Source organism: Hevea brasiliensis, chromosome 9, assembly GCF_030052815.1.
Source record: "Hevea brasiliensis isolate MT/VB/25A 57/8 chromosome 9, ASM3005281v1, whole genome shotgun sequence".
In the NCBI taxonomy this organism is placed as follows: Eukaryota; Viridiplantae; Streptophyta; class Magnoliopsida; order Malpighiales; family Euphorbiaceae; genus Hevea; species Hevea brasiliensis.
The window spans coordinates 30,874,363-30,898,773 of record NC_079501.1 but is presented as its reverse complement, the minus strand read 5'-3'; positions in this window follow the sequence as shown (position 1 = coordinate 30,898,773).

Genomic DNA, 24,411 nt, shown 5'->3' with positions numbered 1-24,411 from the left:
CCCTGAACTCGAGAGAAAATTTATGGAATAATTTTGAGACTCCAAAGAGAGTCATTAAGGTTTTTATGGCATTAGAATGCTATGAAAAGGCTTAGAAAATTTTTTTGATTGGTATAGACGATTTTGGCTTAATAAGCCAAACGAAGGGCATTTTGGTCATTTCGTCTTCTGAGATGATTTTTGGCCGACTTGTCCAGTTAAGTAAATAATTATTATGATCTAAAATATGAATAAATATTGATAAAAATTGAATTGGAAATGAGTAGAAAAGAAAAGAAAAGAAAAATGAGGAAAATTGAAATTTTGACATCACATGATGTCATTAACATGCCCCCACCCAATCACATTTTGACACCTCATTATAAACCCAATTAAAGGAGTTAAATGGGCTAAAAAATCAAAAGAATTCTGCTCATCCTTTCCTTCTTCCAGCCGTAACACATTCTCTTCCTCTCTTCCACCATTAACAACTTCACCCAAGCTTCATCTCAACTACTAAATCACCTCAAAAACCCATCTTCCCTTCACAAAAACTTGTCATCACCACTAGAACAAGACTTGGGCAGCAAAAAAAAGTGAAAATAAAGGAGTTTTTCAAGCTTGGATTGACACACAACAAGGTTAGTTCTACTTTCTTCCATATTCTTTTAGTAAACTTAAATTTGACCATGAAAATAGAAAGAATTACAAGAAAAAAATTGAGAAATTATTAATGTTTGATGGAAGAAGAATTTTGGTCAGCATGTGTACCTATGGGAATTGATGAATTTAAATGAAATAAAATGTGTTTATTGGAGTTGCTTAGTAGGTATTTGTGATTGGATGTGTTAGATGGCATGGATAGCATGAAATGGACACTTTGGGAATTAGGGTTTGTGAAAAATTAGAGTTTTTCTTATGTAATGGTATATTAACATTGTAATGGTCAATTAGTGACCATTTGAATGTGTGTGAGGAGGAATTGAAGTGAGTAAGGATAATGGAGTTGAGCTTAGGCATGCTGCCCTTGGTGACCTGCAGGACTTGGTGTGAGTCCAGCAGGCTTGGGCAGCTATCACTGAAGTTGTATAGGTTTAATTAGTGCAAGGCCAATTAGACATGAAATTAGACACATAATGGTACAACTTTGGTGAAAAAACTCTGCCCAAAAAACTAAACCAAGTTGACTTAAAAATTACCCTAATCTGGGTGACCAACATGATGTCCTTGGAAAATGACCAAATGAATAGTGTTTATTAAAATGGTCATAACTCAGTGCAGAAAAGTTTAATTGATCTGAAATTTTACCAGAAGAAAGTTGAGACATATCCCTACAATATGAAATTTTACCAGAAGAAAGCTGAGACATATCCCTATAACTTTCATGAAGAACAAAAATCTAAATTCTGACCATAACCTAGTCAAATTACCAACCAAACATAGATCACCAAATCTGGCAAAACCAAATTACCCAGAAATTCTGGGTACAGGTCAATCCGACTAGTTATGATAAAATGACCATAACTTGAGCTACCAAAACTCTAATTGGAGTGATTCAAAAAGGAAATTAAAGAAGACACATAAAGGAACAACTTTTATGAAGAAACGTTTGCCAAATTTCTACTGTAACAATGACCAATGGCACAGTAAACTTAGGGTATGAAATCTGGAAATTTTGAATAACATAAAATAAGCTTTGTAATGGTATTGGAAATCAATGCCAACAAAAATAAAATGCAAAATGTGGTATCTTGGTGAACTTAGGTTCAATAAATTTATTATGTACTAAAAAGTCAACAATTTGAGTGAATAGTAATATAAAGACACAAAGTGTAAGAACTAAATTGGTAGAGGAAATTAAGGCATGAAATTTGGAATCCATTAAATGTTCATGGATTACTTGGAATAGAAATAGTAGTTCACCTAAATGACTTAATGAACATTTAAGTTATGTGAGTATATAGTTAAGATTTGTATTCCCATTACTAGTAGGTCTAATAAAACATAAGTGATATCACTTGAATATGAAATGTACTTTACATGAATATATTGTTGAGTATAAATGGGATGAGGTTTACATTAGGACTTATGTTTCCATTACAAATAAGATAATAACACCTTGTATGAGTTATGAATTCATATAAATATTGTAATGAATAAATAAATCACATGAAAATATGAATAGAACATTAGTTTTCTTTATGAGAGAAAGGAAGAATGTCTTGAGTACAATGATACATAAACATCATTCTTGTGAATTGTGATCAATACGAATGATGTAAGGAATGTATGAATATTACGATGAATGTATAAATTATGAAATTTGTCATGAAATAATAAAGTCATAAAACATAATATATTAATATTTAATGATATTATGTGCCTATGTATTGCTTAGACACGTATGTCAGATTTGATAGATTGGCATGCCAATAGGGTATTATTTTAGCAGTACTGCGAAAGGCTTTATGCCTGTATTCATAGCTTTATGCCCGCACTCATGGCTTTATGCCTGCATTCATGGCTTTTATGCCCGATTATGTATTATCATGGCTTTTTAGCCATACTGACTGTATACGTGGTTGACGTTCTGCGTCCTATGGTATGACGGCCCGAGGCACCGCGGTGTCCAGTGCCAACGACCCGTTATCCAGTTTAGTCAGCCTGTCATAGGTTACCTGGGTAGAAAAATTTATTGACATTAGTAATTAAAAATATTAGAAATTAAATAAATACTACAATTGTGACTTACATAATAATATAAGCGTAAATTTATTATTTTAAGATCATTTCTCTTTGTACATTATTACTGTACATTGGCGAAATAAACACTTTCAAAGAAGACTAAATTAGGATAAAACATATTAAATTTTAGAAACCGCATGTGAAGTATAAATAAATTTTAATTATCCAAATTTTGTTTCTATCTTTATTTGTATATTATTTCCTTGTTATATTATTGCACCACTAAGCAGCAATGCTTAGCGCGATGGAATTGTTTCCTTCGCGTAGGTACTGAAGCTAAAATCCAATGGATATTTGACTGGGAATTTTGAGAGTCCAGAACTACAGAGTGTCAAAGGTTATCACTTCCTCAGCAATGCATGTAGCTAGGACCCATGTATATCACTTTATGTATTTTGTATGTTATAAATATTTCGTATATTGTAATTTGTATGTTGTAATGTAAATTAAGAATTGTAAGTAATATTTATGTGATGTAAATTTATAAATTGATTATTTCATATGTAACTAAATTGTATATCATGTAAATTAATGAAGATTGAAAATTATCATATATGAGTTGAGAATGAATGGAAATGAATATGAAATTGAATTATATAGAGGATATTCGAATTGATGAGATAATTATGATTAGTATGGATAAGATTTTATTGTGAAAATATTGTTGAATTTTCAAGCAGGTGAATAATGAAATGCGCCCAATAGAAATAAAACAGGGGAAACTCCACTAGTTTCTCCATAAAAAATAATTGATATTAAATTAAACGAATTCAAAATTACTAAAATAATAAAGTAGGATAAGATAGGGTGCTTCGGCACCGAATATAGCACACTTTGCTCGGCTACACTATAATCAGGTGAGGGGTATTATATTTATTGGTATCAGAGCACGGTTTAGGCATTCCTAGGCATCAATAGATGGAAAGGAATAGTGTGCATAATATGCATTGCATTCATATGAGTTGAGGTGACACTAATGCAGATATATTTTCTTGGTTATTTAAGGTTAAGGTATGGACTCAGAATCGCAGAGTGCAGTAGAAGAAGAAGTAGTAAGTTGTATCCCGACTGGGAGTGATATTGGAAATCGGGGAGATCCTGCTCCACCAGTGCAAGAGGTGCCTGTACAACCCTAACAGGCCTTGTTTGAGCAGATGACTGAATTCTTTCTATAGAGGACTGGGGTTATTCCACCACTGCCTCAGTAGAAATCACCTTTAGGAAAAATTAGGAAGTATAGAGCTGTAGATTTCAATGGTAGAAAGGAAGACGATTCTTCAGCGGTTGAGTATTGGTTAGAAAGGACTGAAAGAGTCCTGCAGCAGCTCCATTGCACACCAGAACAGAGTTTGGAGTGTGCAGTTTCATTGTTCCAAGAAACTGCATATTGGTGATGGGATGTTGTAACCAAGATAGTGCCACCAGCCGACGTAACTTAGAAATTCTTTCTGATAGAGTTCAGAAAGAAATATATTAGCTGTGTTCATGAAGAGGAACAGAAGAGGAGTGGTGATCAGCAAAAGAGGAAATTTGGACAGTATAGTAATAAGAGGCCGAGAGAACAGTTAAGTCAAACATCTGATCAAAGTAGGAGATCTAGACCCAGGCCTATGCCCAGAAGAGATCAACAAGAAACACTAGTAGTGAGTGCACCAGGACTAGCAAGAAAATGTGGCCATTGTAACAAGTGGCATAAAGGTGAATGTAGGGGATTGACTGGAGCCTGTTATAGATGTGTGGCCATAGACCATCGTCTGAAAGATTGTCCTAAGAGGAATTTACCACGGACCCAGACAGAGGTTATGGAAGGACCAAGTACAACAGTAACACCACTTCCAAATGTCACCCAAGCCAGAGAGGAGTAAGAAGCCCAAAATGTGAAATTGAGGTAAAGTATCTTTCCTTTATGATATGCTTAAGTGTATAATGATAGATTCGAAAAGACTAAATAATACCATATATATATAAAAGGAGTAGACAGAGGGAGCAATAGAAAGGTAAAGGAATAATCTCAGATACCTACACTCGATAAATTTTGAGGATGAAATTTTTGTTAGAGGGGAAGAATTGTAACACCCTCACTTTAGCTATTCTATACATTCTACTGTTCCGGTAACTGGTATCAGTCCAGACAGTTAGAACATCTAGAAAAATATTTAGACTAGAGTGAGGAGTCATAAATAACTCAAATATTAATAAGAAAAATTTGAGTTATCATTCTTTTTCTTGGTTATAAATCTGGTACTAAAGGTTACATCTTATTTGATCTTCACACAAGGGAAATATTTTTGTCTCGAAATGTTGTTTTTTGTGAGCATATTTTTTCTTATCATTCAAATCATTTTCCTTTTGCTATTTCACCTTCCATTTCTTTTCCTCAAAATATTTCTCTTTTGTTAACTGATTATGATTTTCTGTCTTTTTCATCCACTTATTCTCACCTTTCAAATCCTTCTTCTTCCCCACCTGTTATTAGACAGTCCACCAGGACAAGGCAACAACTACATCATCTTCATCAGGTACCCTCTATCTTATTTCCTTTGTTCTTTCTTATCATAATTTGTCTCATTCTCACCAGTATTTTATTTTTTCTATCTCAAGCCACGTTGAACCTAAAACATATAACCAAGCTAATAAACATTCTTCTTGGAGAGAGGTTATGCAATCTGAGATAAAAGCTTTAAAGCAAAATAACATGTGGCTTCTCACTAATCTTCTAGAAGGTAAAAGTTTAATAGTTTGCAAGTGGGTCTATAAAATTAAATATAAATCTAATGGTTTTGTTGAAAGGTACAAAGCTTGTTTGGTAGCTAAGGGCTATACTCAGACTGAAGGCATTGATTACTTTGATACATTTTCCCCTATTGCCAAAATGACCACCATCAGAATGTTACTTGCTCTTACTTCTGCCCATCATTGGCATCTTCAACAATTGGATGTCAACAATGCCTTTTTATATGGGTATCTTAATGAAGAAGTGTATATGGTTCTTCCTCCTGTTTTTTCCTCTTCTAAACCCAACCAGGTCTGCAAATTACAAAATTCCCTTTATGGTTTGAAGCAAGCAAGTCACCAATAGTATTCTAAGCTCTTTACCTCTCTAGTTGATTTGGGATATACTCTGTCACAATCAGATGATTCTCTCTTTGTTAAGAAAACTTCTCAATCTTTTATAGCCTTGGTGATTTAAGTTGATAATGTGCTCTTGATTAGGGATGACTTGACTACGATTAATGATATTAAAAGATTTCTGGATGATTCTTTCAAAATCAAGGATCTTGGTGATGTCAAATATTTTTTGGGGTTGGAAATAGCAAGATCTCACAAGGGTATTTCTGTTTCTCAATGCAAGTATGCTTTAAAAATACTATATAATACTAGTTTTTTAGCTTCTAAACTAGCAAATACCCCTATAGATTGCAATTTGAAACTTTCAAAAGATGTAGGAACTCCAGTTGATTATATTTCTTCTTATAGATGGTTAATTGGTCGACTTCTTTATCTCATCACTACAAGACCTGATCTCACATTCATTGTTTAGCAACTTAGTCAATTTCTAGACAAACCTACTGATCTTCATCTCATTGCTGCACATAGAATCTTGAGATACATTAAGGGATCACCAGGCAAAGGCTTATTTTTCTCTAATCACTCTGATTTTTAGCTCAAAGCCTTTAGCGATTTTGATTAGGCGGGTTGCCTAGATTCTCGCAAATCTATTACTGGTTACTGTGTTTTTTTTGGTGCATCTCTTATTTCATGGAAATCAAAGAAACAAAGCACTGTTTCTAGGTCTTCTTTTGAAGCTGAGTATAGACTCTTGCATCTGCAACATGTGAAATACAATGGTTGGTTTATCTTTTGAATGATTTTTGTAGGCCACAACTCAAACTAGTCTCTCTCTTTTGTGATAATCAGTCAGCTCTTCATATAACTGTGAATCCTACTTTTCACGAGTGCACTAAACACATTGAGTTAGACTGTCTTATTGTTCACAAAAAGGCTCATTCTGTTTACTTCATCTCATGTCAATTTCTTCTCATACTCAATTGGCAAAGTTTTTACCAAGTCCTTAGCAGTTCCAGCATTTCAGGATTTTATTCTCAAGTTGGGAATGACTGACATCCATTCTCTAGCTTCCAGAGGGGTATCACCAGATAAAGAAAATGGTTAATTTTCTCTATAGTAGCTATTTATTTTTAGTTAGCTATTTTTTGCTTTTTAGGTAGTTAATTCTTGTAATTAGTTAGCTAACATTGTTCTGTACTTTTAGTTGACAGCTAAAGATTAGTTAGCTTAGTTCCCACTTATTTTGTTTTTCTCACTTCTTGTAACTTATTCCAATATAAGTAGCTTAGCTACTTCTTTCTGTAAGCAATGAGAAATTTCTCCTTTCCATATTCAATCAATTTCTTGATATGGGTAACTTGGTGAGATGAACTATTCTACCCCCGTTCGACTTCTCGCACCAAACATGATGACTAAATATCGTCTCTATGTTAGAAGTGCAATGAGAGAAGGTAATGAGTTGTCCAATAATTCATCTTATTAGATGCCATATTGGGTTAAGTTCCTTCTTATGAGGTTGGATTAAATCAAAGACATTAATTGATGACCCCGAGTCTCAGACCTAAAGGGACTATGACCGTCATATTTGAAGAACCCTCATTTAAAAAAAAAAAATCATTAATTTTAGTGGATCACACATTTACTATTAAACTAAAGTATTAGTTCATTTTAATATTACATTAGTATTTAAGTAATTGATTTTTTTTTTTCTTTTATAAATCATGTAAGTAGATTTTATCATGTGAAGTTTAACTTACATGATTGGAATTACATTAACAATTTCTAAATTTAAATTTTTATGAATTTCTCAATTTCATTTTTAAAGAAATGGGAATTTCATTTTTTTTCAATTGATTTACTCATTGGTACCAATACCATAAATTATTTGCATGTGGTAGATGTAAGCATGATCCAGTCACTACTCTTGGTCTATTTTTATGACCCACAACTAGAGGTTGCAATTTGAGTTGATAGGTTATGTTCGTGTCCTGTCAACATGCGACATGAACACGATTAATATCGACACGAACACGATATGATTAATAAATCATATCAAAAATTTAAACACAAATACAACCATTCTATTATATGGGTTACACGACACAATACGATTAATATTAAATTGTATTAGGCGTATTCAATACGACATGGCCCATTTAATACGAAATGACCCATTTAACATGATCTGACATGACTTAACTCATTTAACATATTATATAAGTGGGTTCATGGGTCATAGTGGGTTAAATGGATTAGTAGATCATGGGTTAACACATGACACGAATATTAAACCGTGTCATAAACGTATCAATTCGAGTTAGCGAGTTAACCCATGATACGACACGATAATACCCGTGTCATAAATAGGCCAACAAGAATTTAACACGAACAGGAATAAGCCTAACCCAAATCCTATATTTTCGTATCGTGTTTCTATTGTGTTTGCGGGTCATGTCTAAAATTATCACCTCTACCCACAATTACTCCTCATATTAATTGTAACACCCCTAATTTTTAAATTAATTATTTTATGGGTAGCTATTAATATTTTATATTATTTAAATTTTGAGAAATTATTTGAAATTTTTCGAATTTTTGAAATCAGGTTCGATTTTTCGAAAATGTAAAACTTTGATGATTTTTAAAAATTAATTTAAAGACCACGTGGTAAAATTAAAAATATATTTAGACCCTAAGAATTTTTTTGAGTTTTCTAGAATTTTTTTGGAATTTTTAAGCCTCATTTTTGATCTCAAGGCAAAGTAAAAATTCAATTTCGGGTATTCTGAATCCAACCAGTCAAATTGAACAGAATCGAATCGAACCGATCAAATCAAACCGATCCCTTCTTCCTTTTCTTCTCCTTTCTTCTCTCCCCAACGCCTCTCTTCCCTCTCCTGTTTCTCTCTCCTCTCTCTCCCTCCGCACCAACCACCACTCCCATACCCCTCCCTGCGTCATCGCCGGCCTTCCCCACCCCTCTGCCACCCCCTCCCCCCGGCCGACTAGCCTCTAGGCCGCTGGAAAACCGCACGGAAGTCTCCTCCATGCGCGCACGCTGCTTTGACTTCCCAGGCCAATTTCAGCCAATTCAGCCACCAATCGGACCAGGTCTTGTCCCAAGACACATCTATACCTCGAGAGCTTTTCATAGACACTAAGAACACAAAAATCCATCTAGTGATTTGTCTAATTTTTAGTCGATAAGTTTTAGCCCATTTTGACTTTTGGGCTAGATTTTTCGAAAACCGTAAACCCCACCAAAAATCTGAGAGTATCGTAGTGCTCCACTTGACGAGAGCTTCGCGGCAATACCCATTTCAAATTTTTTCAATATCGTTTTCCGGTGGATCCCATAAAACTTCACAGTTTCTGAGTATTAAATGAGTTTAGAAAATTCTGTAAAAATTATATACTAACCCCCATGTTGTGGGCTTCGCGTATGTATATTCAATTCACGAAAATTCGACGGTTGCTCGGATTTATAATTTCAGGCCGGGTAAGCAGGCTACCAGAAAAGCTTCAGAACCAGGCAGAGAGTATAGGCTACCCCACCATTTTTAAACGTCCCAGACCCGTCTCCAGGGTCGGAATTGGCATAGGTAAACCCAAACCCTACTTTTTCTTAATTATCTAGTGCCTGATTTTAATTAAAAATCCGTAAAATATTCGTGGTAGGTTAGAAAAATATAATTCTTTTTGAATTAGCTTAATAATATTGCTAAGGACCGCGGGGTAAATTTTTATAATTTTTAGAGCTCATTTGGGTAGTTTTTGCAAAAGGGTTAGTTATAGGGACTAAACTGTAATTTTTCAAATTGTGGTTATTGAGTGTTTGGATGGGCCCAGGAGGTACCATGTGATGTGATTGATTTGTGGATGTATGACTTGTAGATATAGAAGTGCATTTTGAGCTCTTTTGCAGGTTGGGTAGGTCCTAGGTATAGGAGGACTCTGCCAGATTTTCGGCACGACTTAGGGTGTCTTTGATCTTTTCTAAACTTGTATTGAGTCAAATATATTAAATAATTATAATGAAATTTGTCAGGTAAGCCGGGACAGCCTTCCTCTTCCACCTAACCGCTGTAGTGACCTCGGTTTAAGTCTGTGAGAAAAATATTAATTTTAATTATAATTTCAATATTATTATATGTTCAGGCATGCCCATGTATCACTTATAAATATGTATCTATTTAGTTAAACATTAGGCACATTTTATATTACATTCTTAATTGATAAAGTGCCATGGATGTTATTTGTAATAATTTGGAGCAGTGTGCGTGCGTTGGTGTGCGTGTGGCGTGTGGCATTGGATATGGATAGGACGGGTAGATGTGGCTTGAGAGACACTGGCTGGGACCCGATTCTTTATGGATAAGTCAGGGTAGGCATGGCTAGAGATGATCTCGCTGGCCTCCACATTTGGTTTATCAAGCGAAAGTTTGGCTTGAGAGACACTCGCTGACAGAGGTTGGATTAAGAGAGTTGTATAGGGGATCAGCTCCCATATATATACTATTTGAACATTATTGGGTGTGTGAGTGCTCCAAATTGCCTTTTTGCTGTTATGATGTAATGTGTATGAAAATTTTGATGGTGTTGCATTCCACTCCTTGGGATGCATTAGCTCTAGGTAGCTATAGAAATTGTAGTTAAAATTGGTATTTTACTCTCTGAGTCGAATGCTCACTCCTGTTCATCTTATTTTTCTAGGCTACAGGAGGATTACTTATTGTGACTAACCTGCTCCTCTTCTTCACAGGTCAATTAGTAATATTTAATATATTTTATACAATTTAGTCAAATTTTAGACTCCACATGTGTTAGGAGTATTTTAATCAATTTGGGACTGTAATATAATATTATGTTAAATTTGTAAGAACATTAAAGCATGCATGACTAGATTGGATGAGGGAGCTGAGCTCCCATTGGATTTTATGATATTATGAGTATGTGGAGGGTGAGCTGAGTTCCCCAAATGATTATATATTGTGTTTACAGGTTGGGCAAGTCAAAAACTCTCCGTTGTATAGTCCATATTATGGTTGGACTCTATCTGGTTGAATTCTTCAAATTGGGCTTAAAATGGGCTTTAGAATTGGGTTAAGGAATAATTAGGCTTACTACGGGCCTCGTAGGCTTTAGACTGGCCAGGTTCTAGTGGCAGTCCGACCCATAGGTTGTGTAACACCCCGAACCTCCGAGTTATGAATAGTACCATTTTTGGTCCGTGACTAATATTATTCAAAGACACTTTGAGGACCAAAAATAAATAGAAAATTAATTGAGATAGGCACAATAAAAATTCTAGTGAACAAAAAAGCTAAGGACTCATCGGGTATTATAAAAAGAAGGATTATGACCCGATGAGGGGCATTTTGGTCAATTCACCTCAAGAGTTGACTTTTGACCAAAATGTCAATTAAATTAAATGAAATTAATTAATTGAATTATGGGGTAAAAATTGAAGAAAAATTCAAGTAAAAATATGTAAGGGAAAATTTTTGAAATGAAAACTTAAACTTTCATTTCCATTATGACAAAATTAAAATGAAAGACTTATGGGCTTTTGATAGTTAAATTTAATTAAAAGGAAAAATTAAGTGTAAATGTAAAAAAAAAAGGAATAAAAAAAATTTAAGTTTAATTATCCCTATGACACAATTAAAATTTATTTTTTTAATAAGCTAATTTTGGGGATATATATATATATATATATATATATATATATATAAGAAGACAAATGTCTTGTTCATTTCTTTTTTTTCATAAGATGCCACCATCCTCTCCTCTCTCTTCCTCTCTCTCTCTTTTTCTCTTCTTCTTCCACTTCTTCCCCTCATTGATTTCCTCTCCCAAGTTTTAATTCCCTTAAATTCTCTTCATAAATTTCATAGCCCACTAAAAGAAAACATCAAAGAGATCTTTGATTAAGAGATTAAAAGCAAGGAGAACAAGAATTGAAAGAAAAGTGAAGTTGAAAAGAAATCAATAAGAGGTAAGTTTCTTTTCATGTTAGATTAGTTGTATAAACTTGGAATGAAGTTAATTTATGATGAAATTTCATAAGAAAATGAAAGAAAACATGTATGGAACCTAAACTAGGGTTTTGGCCAAATGAGAGAAAAATTAGGGTTTGATGTATTTTTAGTTACATTGATGATAAATCTAAGTTAAAGTGAAGTAGTATGCATGATTGGAAGTAGTAAGATTTCATGAGATTGCATAAATTGAATTATGGAAGATTAGGGTTCATGGGGAAATTGGGTTTTGATGCTAGAGAGTGAAGTTGGTGTGTGTAGTGTTAAATTATGATCATTTGAGGTTTATTTAGTTTGAATTGACATTGGGTTGATGAATGGAAGTAATGAAATGGTAGGATTAGGGAAAATTACAAACTTTGGTGTTTAAAAATTATGGGGTTTGTGCTAGGAAGTGCCATTGATGTGTCAATGCTAAATTAAAGTCATTTTGGGTGAATTAAATGTGAATTGAGGTTAGTTAATGGAAGTAATTGAAAAAATGAAAATTTGAACTTAGGGCAGAATTTTGCATACTGATATCAGTGTGTTTGGAAGCCCATAACTTAAGCTACACAACTCCAATTATTGTGAAACCAATTAGAAACGAAACTTAAGACATAGGGCTAGAATTTTCATGAAGATACCTTGCCCTGAAAATGACCTTAAGCTATCCGAAATGAGCCTTGAAATGGGAGATAAAATTCTGGAACCTGCAGAATTATGCACGTGAACAATAAAGTTTAAACAGCCATAACTCTCGCTAGAAAACACTAATTTAGGTGATTCTCAAACTGATGTAAATCTAAGATATAGTAGAACATTTCATATGAAGAATATTAGGCCAAATTATGAACTTAACTCAATCAAATTGTGGAACGAATTCGGGTCACCAAATCTGCCAGAATCTGGGCACCTAAAATTGACCAAATAAACAGTAAATTTTGCAAGGCAATAACTCTCTCTAGAAAACTCCGATTTAGGCGATTCTTGAACCGATGGAAACCTAAGACATAGTAGAACATTTCATATGAAGAACATTAGACCAAATTATGGACATAACTTGATCAAATTGCTGAACGAAGTTAGATTGATAAATCTGCTAGAGCTGATTCTGTAGCATGAACAGTGACGTGAATAGTAATCGTATTTTGGTCATAACTTGAGCTACACAGCTCCGAATTAGGCGATTCAAAAAGGAAAATAAAATTAAGACCTAAATGAACAATTTTCATGAAGAACACCTCATCAAATTATGATCGAAACTAGGAAAAATTTGATTTTAAAGATTGGAGCACCAAGCTGTCCCAAAACCAAAATATTCTAAAATTTTGAAAGCTAACTTGGGATGCATTAGACATGCATGTAATGAGTTCTTGGCAGCAATTGAGATTGGTATTGAGGTATTCTATTTGTGTATTTTCAGTAGAAAAAGAAGTTGGAACGGACAAGGAGAAGTAGGTAACAAGAAAGGAGAGCATTGAAGGTTTGTGCGCAACTAACCTTTTTTTCATTTTTAAACTTGTAAATTGTTTGGAATATGTTTGTTTGAATGAGTTTGCTTTGAGCAAGTTTACTTTGACTGGAATATAGTTTTTCTCTTGCATTTGAGAAATTTGGGTGTTGCCACCTTTATTTGGATATTATGATGAATTTAAATGTGTTTATTGGTTTATAAATGTGATTGTTGAGTGAAAAATTTTTGGAAACTGTTTTGAAACCATAGTTAGCATGACAGTCCCTTTTGGAACTCCCCAGTAGTAATGGCTACTTGGGGTTGATAATTGATATTGATTATGTCTCCCATTAATAACGGTTAGTGGGGTAAGACTACATGAGTACTCATTAGCTAGCTAGCCCTTCCCTCATTAATAACGGTTAGTGAGGCTGAGATTGCTTTGTCGTGGTGTACAACACGGCACTGATCGTGAAATTTTGTGTCATGGCCTGAACTGTGTGTTGATGTTAGCAACATTAATGCTTTGTGAATTGTGATTTATGAAGTATGATTTCTCATTTGAAATGTTATTCTAATAAATGGCTCTTATAAACTTAGAACTATTGTGAAGTTTTCATGCTTAAGAAAAATGTGATTTATTATGCTTTGATAAATTGTGTTTTACCTTAAGTTTTAAAGTTATTAGTTGTGCACCACTAAGTGATATACTCAGCGATAGCTTGTTTATGCTGTCACAAGTAAGGGAAAGGAGAAGGCTGCCGAGTGAGAGACTTGGAAGCAGCATTTTGGTATTGTTTGTGGGTATATATTGTAGTTATACCCCTGTAATTTCCTTTTGATGTATTTTGCACCTATATGCATGGATGTGCGGGCATTGAGCAGTTTGTATTTAAAAGCATTGCATTGCTATCATATTTTGAGTTTGTAACTATTTTGTATTTTACTTTGAGAGTTATGAAAATGTAACTTTTGTAATATTTAGTCTATCATTATTTCCAATGAATGTTTACATGGAATTTTAACTATTCTCATGCAGTTTTCGGTAAAAGAATTGATAAGATAAAAAACTATGATTTGTTTTAAAATCCTTTGTAGTATAACTAATGGGTTATCGGTAGGTGAAGTTCGGTAATTCATTAGGTATGCTACGGAATTATGTCATGCCTTACCAGGGATAAGGTGTGACAGGTTGGGTCGTGACAAAATTGGTATCAGAGCTTAGGCTCCAGATTCGTAGGGAATATATGTCTAAAGTTTTGGGAAGAGTCTAATAAGAGTCACATGCGGAGAATAGGGTCTACATTTGTCCTTGCATTGTCATCTTTGCTTCTAGTTTCTGCTTCATATAATTGTGCACAAATATGAGTCTATAGAGCTGTGTAATATGCTGTTTTGAATTTTGTGGGCTAATACTGCTGAATTTTAGGAAATTACGTTAAAGTAAAAGAGCTGCCATTGCACCAGAATAGGATGTGCCAGACGAGGTGTCGGCACAGGATGAGGCGCCTGCCTCGAGGAGGCGGGGCAGGAGACCTAGAGTTGCTCAAGTAGAAGAACAGCCGCCACCAGTTCAGGAATAGTCTTTTATGGCCCAGGGTAACATGGACCCAATGACAGCTACCCTAGCCGGATAGCAGATAACCATCGATATGATGGCATAATACATGGTCCACCCTCTATAATAGTAGCAACCCACCACACCAAGAGGGGAACCTTACAAACAAATAATTAATTTCAAGAAGTTGGTGCCTGGTACTTATGATGTATCAGATGATGCCTATTTTTTTGGACTCCTGCAAACAGGTAGGGATGGAGTTGTAGTTGACTGATAGGAGACTTATAGAGTGTGTGCAGCATGTATTGGGGCCAATGCCAAAAGACAGACTATGTACTACATCGCATTGAGGGATTATCTTAGACCCAGTTTGTGGAACTATTCATCAACAGGTTTGTGCAAGAAAGCTTCAGAGATCAAAAGCAGTGGGCCTTTGAGGCCTTAAGGCAGAATGGCAGATTCGTAGATGAATATACTACAAAATTTTTGGAACTGAGTAGGTATACCCCCACAGCAATGGCTACAGAAAAGTATGAAGGTAAAGAGGTTCCTAAAGGAGCTGGACAGGAGGTATGCAAACCTGGCCATGATGTCTGATCAGTCTTTCGATGTGGCAGTTGATCGAGCCCGACAGATTGAAATTAGTTATACAGGAGATGACTGTGGAAAGGAAAAGAAGAATAGAGCAGAGGGTTCTTCAGGTGTTCCCTGCATGGGTACCACAGATAGTGGAGGCCAAAGTCACTACAAAGGAAGGAGTAGAAACAATAAGAAGGGTGGTTTTAAATATAGATCTTGAGAATTCAGACCAGGGTACGGATCCAGCAGTAGTCACAGTTCTGGTATAGCAGTTCTGGATCTAGTTCAGGATCCTCCTTGGCACCTTGCACGCAGTGTTAAAGAGGACATTCAGGACCTTGTATGATGGGTTCAGGAGTATGTTTCAGGTGTGGCCAGCAGGGTCACTTTGCTAGAGGATGTCCCGTGTTCAGCGAGCCACAAGTGGGGTCACAGGGTTCTGTTGTAAATGTTCCTCATCAATTGTATTCTGGTACTTCCAACATGGCAGGCAGTCAGTTCAGTGGCCAACAGGGCCAAGGATAAGGAGGACATGAATTTGGAGGCAGGTCAGGAGGTAAAAGTCAATTTCAGGGTTCTGTAATGCAGGGTAGGGGTCAAGCTCGGGTTTTCACCTTGTCCCACCAGGATGCTCAGGCTTCCATTGCAGTTGTGGCAGGTATTCTTCTAGTCTATTCCTATGAGGCTTGTGTTTTGATAGATCCGGGTGCTACGTACTCATTTATCTCCCCTAGTTTTGCCATGAGATTGGGTAGGAACCCTACAACTTTAGAATGCCCCTTATTTGTAGCTACCCCTCTTAGTGACAACATAGATGTGGATATGGTTTTTCCAGGTAGCCTAGTGGTAGTGGATGGAAGGATCTTCTTAGTAGACTTGGTTCCTCTACCAGTAATGGATTTCGATATAATTTTGAGAATGGATTGGCTGTTAACTCATTATGCCTGTAGGAACGAAAGGGTGTACTTTCATATACCTGGTGTGGAAGAGTTTAGCTTTGATGGTGACAAGAGTGTGGCTCCATATAACTTGGTGTCAGTAAGTAGTGCTAGAAAAATGTTGAGGCGTGGGTGTTAAGGTTGTTTGGCATTGGTGAGAGATACATTTGTAGAAGGTGTTAGCATTGAGAATGTTCCTATTGTCAGAGAATTTATGGATGTCTTCCCTGAGGAGCTTCCAGGGTTACTACCAGGAAGGGAAATAGAGTATTGCATTGACGTTGTGCCAGGTACAAACCCCATATCAATGCCGCCTTATAGGATGGCACCAATAGAATTGAAAAAGCTAAAGGAGTAGCTATAGGAGCTTTTAGACAAGGGTTTCATATGTGCGAGCACTTCACCCTGGGGTATTCCTGTTCTATTTGTGAGAAAGAAAGATGGGTGCTTAAGGTTATGTATTGATTATAGATAGCTGAACAAGGTGACTGTGAAGAACAAGTACCCACTTCCTCGGATTGATGATATGTTTGATTAGCTCTAAGGGGCTAGATTGTTTTCCAAAATAGACCTATAATCAGGCTGCCATCAGTTGAGAATCAGGAATGAGGATGTGCCCAAGATAACGTTCATGACAAGATATGGTCATTATGAGTTCTTGGTGATGTTTTTTGGACTCACTAATGCACCAGCGCCCTTTATGAACTTGATGAACAGGGTGTTCAGGCCATTCCTGGACCGTTTTTTCATCGTATTCATAGATAACATTTTGGTATACTCTCAGACTGAGGAAGAACATGTGTGGCATTTGAGGATGGTGTTGCAGATGTTGAGGGAGCACCAGCTATATGCTAAATTTTCAAAATGTGAATTATGGCTAGAAAGCATCTCATTCTTGGGACACGTGGTTTCTAGTGAAGGCATTTAAGTGCATCCCAAGAAAATTGAAACGGTAACTGATTGGCTTAGGCCTACAACAGTCACTGAGGTGCGAAGTTTTCTGGGCCTAGCTAGCTACTATAGGCATTTTATGCAGAATTTCTCCAGGATAGCAGCTCCCCTAGCTAAGTTAACTCAGAAGAATGTTCCGTTCATTTGGACAGATGATTGTGAGGAGAGCTTCCAGAAGCTTAAGGAATATCTAACTACAGCCCTTGTGTTGACATTACCGATGAGTGGTGAAGGATATACCATGAACTATGATGCCTCCAGAGTTAGCTTAGGGTGTGTTTTGATGCAGCATGAAAAAGTAGTGGCTTATACTTCAAGGCAGCTAAAGAGGTATGAGCAGAACTATCCTACCCATGATTTGGAAATGGCGGCTATAGTCTTTGCACTAAAGATCTAGAGACACTACTTATATAGTAAAGTGTGCGAGATATACACCAACCACAAGAGTTTGAAGTACATCTTCCAATAGAGGGATTTAAATTTGAGACAGAGGAGATGGATGGAGCTTCTGAAGGACTATGATTGTACCATCCAGTATCATCCTGGGAAGGCCAATGTAGTAGCAGATGCTCTGAGCAGAAAATCTTTTGGCAGCTTGGCTCACATATCAGCAGAGAAGAGATTCAAGAAGTATATGAGTTGATTGATCAAGGTCTGATTTTAGATATTTTAGATGAGGGGGTATTATTGGCCCATTTTTCAGTGAGACCAGACCTACGATACAGAATCAGAGTTTCCCAGCACAGGGACCTGCAATTGATGAAGATTATAGAAAGAGTATGGTAGGGTGAAGGTAGTGAGTTTGGATTTGCTAATGATGGTGCCATTATGTAAGGTTCCAGAATATGTGTGCCCGACATGGACAATCTCAGGAATGAAATCATGCAAAAGGCACACTATACACTGTACAATGCCCACTCAGGCACCACCAAGATGTACCATGATGTGAAAGATAGCTACTGGTGGAATGGCATAAAGAGAGACATAGCAGACTTTGTGTGCAAGTGCTTGACTTTTCAGAAGGTGAAGGTGAAGTTTGAACACTAGAGGTTGTCAGGGAAGCTGCAAGAGTGATAAGTGCATAATTTAATAATTTTACTTCCATCACATTTAGTGTTTCTAGGGTATCTTAATGCCTAATTCAGTTGATTAAAGTATAATTATCTATTAGGCATATGTTTAGAGAGTTGTTGAAATAATTGTGTTAAATGGAGAAATTTTCAGCATTTGCATTAATTTGACTCTTGCAATATTTTTCAGGGTTTTGGTGAAGTCCCAAAACATAGAAGTGTGGAAGGAAGCTTGGAAAGGTCAAAAGATTGAGAAGTGTTGCTGATACAAAGTACACAACCACGGACCAGTGTAACATTCTACCAGAAGAAATCTAGAGAACCGAGGAAAAAACAAAGTACACAGGCCGTGTAACTTGACCCGTATAAATCCTAGAGACCCGTGTAACCTTCTGTGCCAATGCAAGATGTAACACCCTCCTTGTAGCAATTCCGTACATTCTACTGTTCCGGTGATCGGTGTCGGTCCGAACAGCTAGAACGTTTGGAAAAATATTTAAACTAAAGTGAGGAACCATAATTAACTCAAATATTAATAAGAAAAATTTAGGAAAATTTTAGAAATAAAATACAACCAAGTTAAATGAGCCGGTGCCCAAGCGATGGGTAACCTAGTAGGAAGTTGCGGTTCTCGCAACTAGGAGCCCTAAACCTAGGGGAAAATTCATAAAATAATTTTTGGGACTCCAGAGAAGGGTCATTGAGGTTTCTATGATATTAGAATGCCAAGAAAATACTTAGAAAAATTTTTCAATCGGTACAGACAATTTTGGCCATTTAAGCCAAACGAAGGGCATTTTGGTCATTTCGTCTTCAGAGATGATTTTTGGCGGACTTTTCCAATTAAGTAAATAATTATTATAATATAAAATATAAATAAATATTACTAAAAATTGAATTGAAAATGAGTTGAGAAAAGAAGAAAAGAAAATGAAAGAAAATACTTAATTATGACATCATGTGATGTCTTTAAAAAGAGCTCCACCAATCATCTTTTAATAAGCACCTTTAAATCAATTAAAAAGGACAAAAAGGAGTTAAAAATTGAAAAAAATTTTATGCTCATCTCCTTCAATTTCCGGCAGCCCCTCTTTCCCTTACTATCTCCATTAAAGCTTTCTCTTTTTCTTGCTAAAACCTCACCCTTTACACCATAAAACCTCATCCTCACTTCACAAAAATTTATCCTCACACCCTAAATCATATTTAGACAGCCATTAGAGAGAGAAATCTTGAAGATTGACAAGCTCAAGTGGGAGCTTTAATAAGGTTAGTGTCCAATATCTTACTCTCTCTTTAAATTCATGACTAGAAAGTTGATTTAACTTGAAATTTATAAGAAATTCAAATGAAAACCTTTGATGTACTCACTTTATATTTTTGGCAGCCATGGATTTATTAGAGTTTTGATGATTTATTTGGATTAAATGAGTATATAAGCTTCCCTTGATATGAACTTAACATTTAGCACATTGAATTGTAGGTTAATGGAAGAGTAGAGAAATTGAGAATTTAGGGTTTTGAGCAAATTGGAGTTTAGCTCCTATAATGGTGTAGGAACATTTTAATGGTCAATTAGTGACCATTTGGTTATTGGTAAACAAGAAATGAAGTGTGTTTAGTGATGGGATTTAGGTTTAGTGTGGCTGCCCTAGGTGACCTGCAGAATTAGACATGAGCAGCAGGTTTGGGCAGCCATAACTTGAACTGTAGAGGTTCAATTGGTGCAAGGCCAATTGGACATGAAAATAGACACATAATGGCACAACCTTGGTGAAGAAACCATGCCCATAAAACCAAACCAAGTGGACCAAAAGCTTGCCCCAATCCGGGTGACCTGCAGTCTGTTTCTGCAGAATGACCAAATGAATAGTGATTGTTCATTTGGCCATAACTCAGTGTAGAATGGTCCAATTGACCTGAAATTTTACCAACAACAAGTTGAGATATATATCAACAATTTTCGTGAAGAAACCTAACCCAAATTATGACCAGAACCTATCCAAAAAGTGAGTTGCAGTCACTATTCACTGTACTGTAGATATGGTCAGTCCAGAAAAATTCCAATCCGGCCAGTTGTGGTTTTTGGACCATAACTTGAGTTACAAAACTCCAAATGGAGTGATTCAAAAAAAGAAATTCAACTAGACAAAATAAGGAACAACTTTCATGTTGATCATTTTACCAAATTCCTACTACAAAAATGACTAATAGAACAGTAAAAATAAGGTATGAAAACTGAAAATTCTGCTCAATTAACTTTAAGCTTAGAAATGGTATTGGCAACCAATACCAACAAATTTTGAATGCAAAATGTGGTATGTTGGGTGTATTAAAACCAATGTACCTATTGTCTATGCAAAATTCAACATTTTGGTTGACTAATGAAGTGACTAGTAACACCAAAACTTGAACTTCAAAAATTATGAAACTCAAAAGTGTAAAATGCCCTGGTATACCTAACAAGATTGGTTTGGATAGCTTAGCATGCCAATAGGGTTCAGTTAGCAGTACTGCACATGGCGTTATGCCATTCTGTGATTTCATGGCTTTTAGCCATTTTGACATTATGTTGATAGTTGGCCTTGTGCCTAATGTTATTACAGCTTATTACCTGTTCTGTTGCACAAGGGGAGACACATATGTGACCGATGGTGTGACGGCCCGAGATACTTGACACCCAGTGCTAGTTTACCTGTTTATCCAGTCCAGTCGTCCAGTATAGGCTACTTAGGCAACCAAAAATGAAAGTGGATAAATTTAATGAAATAATGAATATAACCAGTACAAAATAAGTACGACTACAAATACTCATCGAAAATTTATTTGCAATGAGACATCAATACATTCACTGCATATTTATTTTATGTTATTTCTTTTTATTTTATTATTGGCACCACTAAGCATTATTGCTTAGCGTGTTGCTTTTGCCACTCGTAGGTTCTGAAGCTACTGACCGAGAGCCCAGTAGACCATAGACTGGGTGAGATCTCCTGCAGCTCTGCATAGTGTCCGTGTCACCTCACCACCTTCAGTGCATTGGTAGGACACTAGGTTTCATTTTGGTATTTTGTAACTAACTTTTATTTTCTCTTGTGTAATTGAGACTTATGTAATGTATTTTGATGTTAATGTAAATAGTGAAAATTGAGTTTATGAATGAAAAATTGAGTATTTATTTATTGCTTGTATATGAATACCATGAGAAATGAATGATTGAGAAATGAAAATTTTGTTGAAAAATATTGAGATTTTGATGATGAAATGGAGTTTGGGATTGGTTGAAAATTTTGGAAGTGTTTTTCACAGGTTCCGAAGAACTGTTTTCTCCATTTTTAGCCGGTACTCTGTCGGATTTTCTATAAAATTTTCGGAACCTCAAATAAATTATAATATTAATAAATGACTTAAATGAATTATATTTCATAAATTTTACTTCATAACTATGAAAAAATAATAATAATAATAATAAATTAGGAAAAAAAATGATTGAATTAAAATAGAGTGTTCCGATACACTGCGTGGCATATCTTGCTCGGCTACACTGTAGACGGGTAAGGGGTGTCACATTTAGTGGTATCAGAGCACAGTTTAGGCATTTATGGGCCTAGATTATGTCCATACCATGCATTGCATTTGTAAGAGTCGAGGTGACACTAATGCAGATTTGTTTGTCTTTGTTATTTTGATTAGGATATGGACCCCACATCTTAGAGGGCAGTTGAGGAGGAAGTGGAGAGTCATGCTCTACCTGTAGTAGCTGAGACTGGGGGTAGGGGAGAACCTGCTCCACCAGCTCCAGCAGAGCCTGCTCAGCCTCCACAGGTCGTGTTCCAGCAAGTGGCCGAATTCTTCAAACAAATGGTTGAGGTAATGCCACCACCACCACCACCTCCACAGCAGAAATCACACCTGGAAAGACTAAGAAAATTTGGAGCAGTGGATTTCTTTGGCAAGAGAGAAGATGATTCTGTTGCAGCTGAAAATTGGTTAAACAGAACAGGAAGGGTTTTAAAACAACTCCACTGCACTCCAGAGCAAAACCTAGAAGCTGCCATATCTCTGTTGCAAGATAATGCATATGAATGGTGGGATACGGTGTCTAGTGAAATGCAACCAGAAGTAATAACTTAGGACTTCTTCCTCTCAGAATTCAAGAAGAAATATGTGGGTAGTGTATACCTGGAAGAAAGAAGAAGAGAGTTCATTAACCTGAGGCAGAGACAGCTGACAGTGGCCGAGTATGAAAAGGAATTTATCAGATTGAGCCGCTACGGAAGGGAGATAGTCCCTAATGAGGCCGAAAGGTTTAAGAGATTTGAAGAGGGATTAAATGATAACATAAAGGTCATGATTACTGCTTTGGGAATCACCGACTTCACCAAGTTAGTGGAAGCTGCAATAAAAGTTGAAAAGGTTAGAATAAATGAGCAGACCAGAAGAGAGAGACAGCAGAAGAGGGGCCCGGGTCTGTCTAGTTCATCTCCTGCACCTAGGAAGAAGTTCAAAGGTCCACCTACACAGAGTTCAGGTCAACCACAAGGTCAGGGTCAGTCTCAGGGGCCCAGGCCAAGTTCACCTCTAGGAGAGGTCAGTCCACACCATCAGTGGGCAGTTCTCCAGGGATGGGGTTTAGGCGACTAGCCCCAGCATCTTCTGCATGTCCACATTGTCTGAAATGGCATAAGGGGGAGTGTTGGAGAGTGACTGGTACCTGCTTAAGGTGTGGGTCGACAGAGCATCAGCTGAGGAACTGTCCACTCAGAACTACTACAGCTGCTCCAACATAAGGCATGACCGCCTCTGCACCACAAAGGGGTAGGAAATCTGCAAACTGAGGCGGTGGGACCATCATAGAGGCTGCATCCGAGCCAGAGAGGCCCGAGGGCGTACCACCGCGAGCCTATGCCATGAGAGCTCAGGAGGAGCAAGATGCCCCGGACGTCATCAGGGGTACGTTCTCCCTCTACAATACATCTGTGCATGCATTGGTGGATCCAGGATCCACTCATTCATACATCTGTATCAACCTACCCATAGAAAGGGGGATACTAATAGGGGAGAGTGACCAAGACATTCTGGTCACTAATCCATTGGGCCACAGTGTAGTGGTGAACAAAGTGTACAAGGGTTGCCTGTTAAGGATTCAGGGGTATGAATTCTTGGCAGACCTGATTGAGTTGCCTTTCCATGAGTTTGACGTGATTTTGTGAATGGACTGGTTGTCACGTTATCAGGCAATGGTTGATTGTAAACTGAAGAGGATTTCTTTGAAAACTCCTGAGGGTAACGAGATTATAGTTATGGGGGAAAGGACAGATTTCTTGTCCAATGTCATCTCAACCACAGTTGTAAGAAAACTGATGAGAAAAGGCTGTGAAGCCTACCTAGCACATGTGGTGGATACTAGGCAGGCTAAGCCAGATCTGTGTGACATACTCACAGTGAAAGACTTCCCAGATGTGTTCCCTGAAGAATTGCCTGGTTTGCCACCAGAAAGAGAAGTTGAATTTGATATTGATATACTTCCGGGTACAGCACCAATCTCTATTGCTCCTTATAGGATGGCGCCCACAGAATTGAAGGAACTGAAAATCCAGTTACAGGAGTTACTGGATAAGGGGTTTATACGCCCCAGTGTGTCACCATGGGGAGCTCCAGTGCTGTTTGTGTAAAAGAAGGATGGGATTTGAGGTTATGCATTGATTATCGGCAGTTGAATAATGTGACTGTGAAGAATAAGTATCCATTACCTAGAATTGATGATCTGTTTGATCAGTTGAAGGGAGCAGAAGTATTTTCTAAAATTGATCTCAGATCAGAGTATCATCAGTTGATAGTGAAAGATACAGATGTGCCAAAGACTGCATTTAGGACTCGGTATGGGCATTATGAGTTTTTGGTGATGCCCTTTAGCCTAACAAATACACCAGCAGCATTCATGGACCTTATGAACCGTATATTCCATCCATACCTAGATCAGTTCGTAGTAGTCTTTATTGATGATAGTTTGGTGTATTCCAAGACCAGTGAAGAACATGATGAG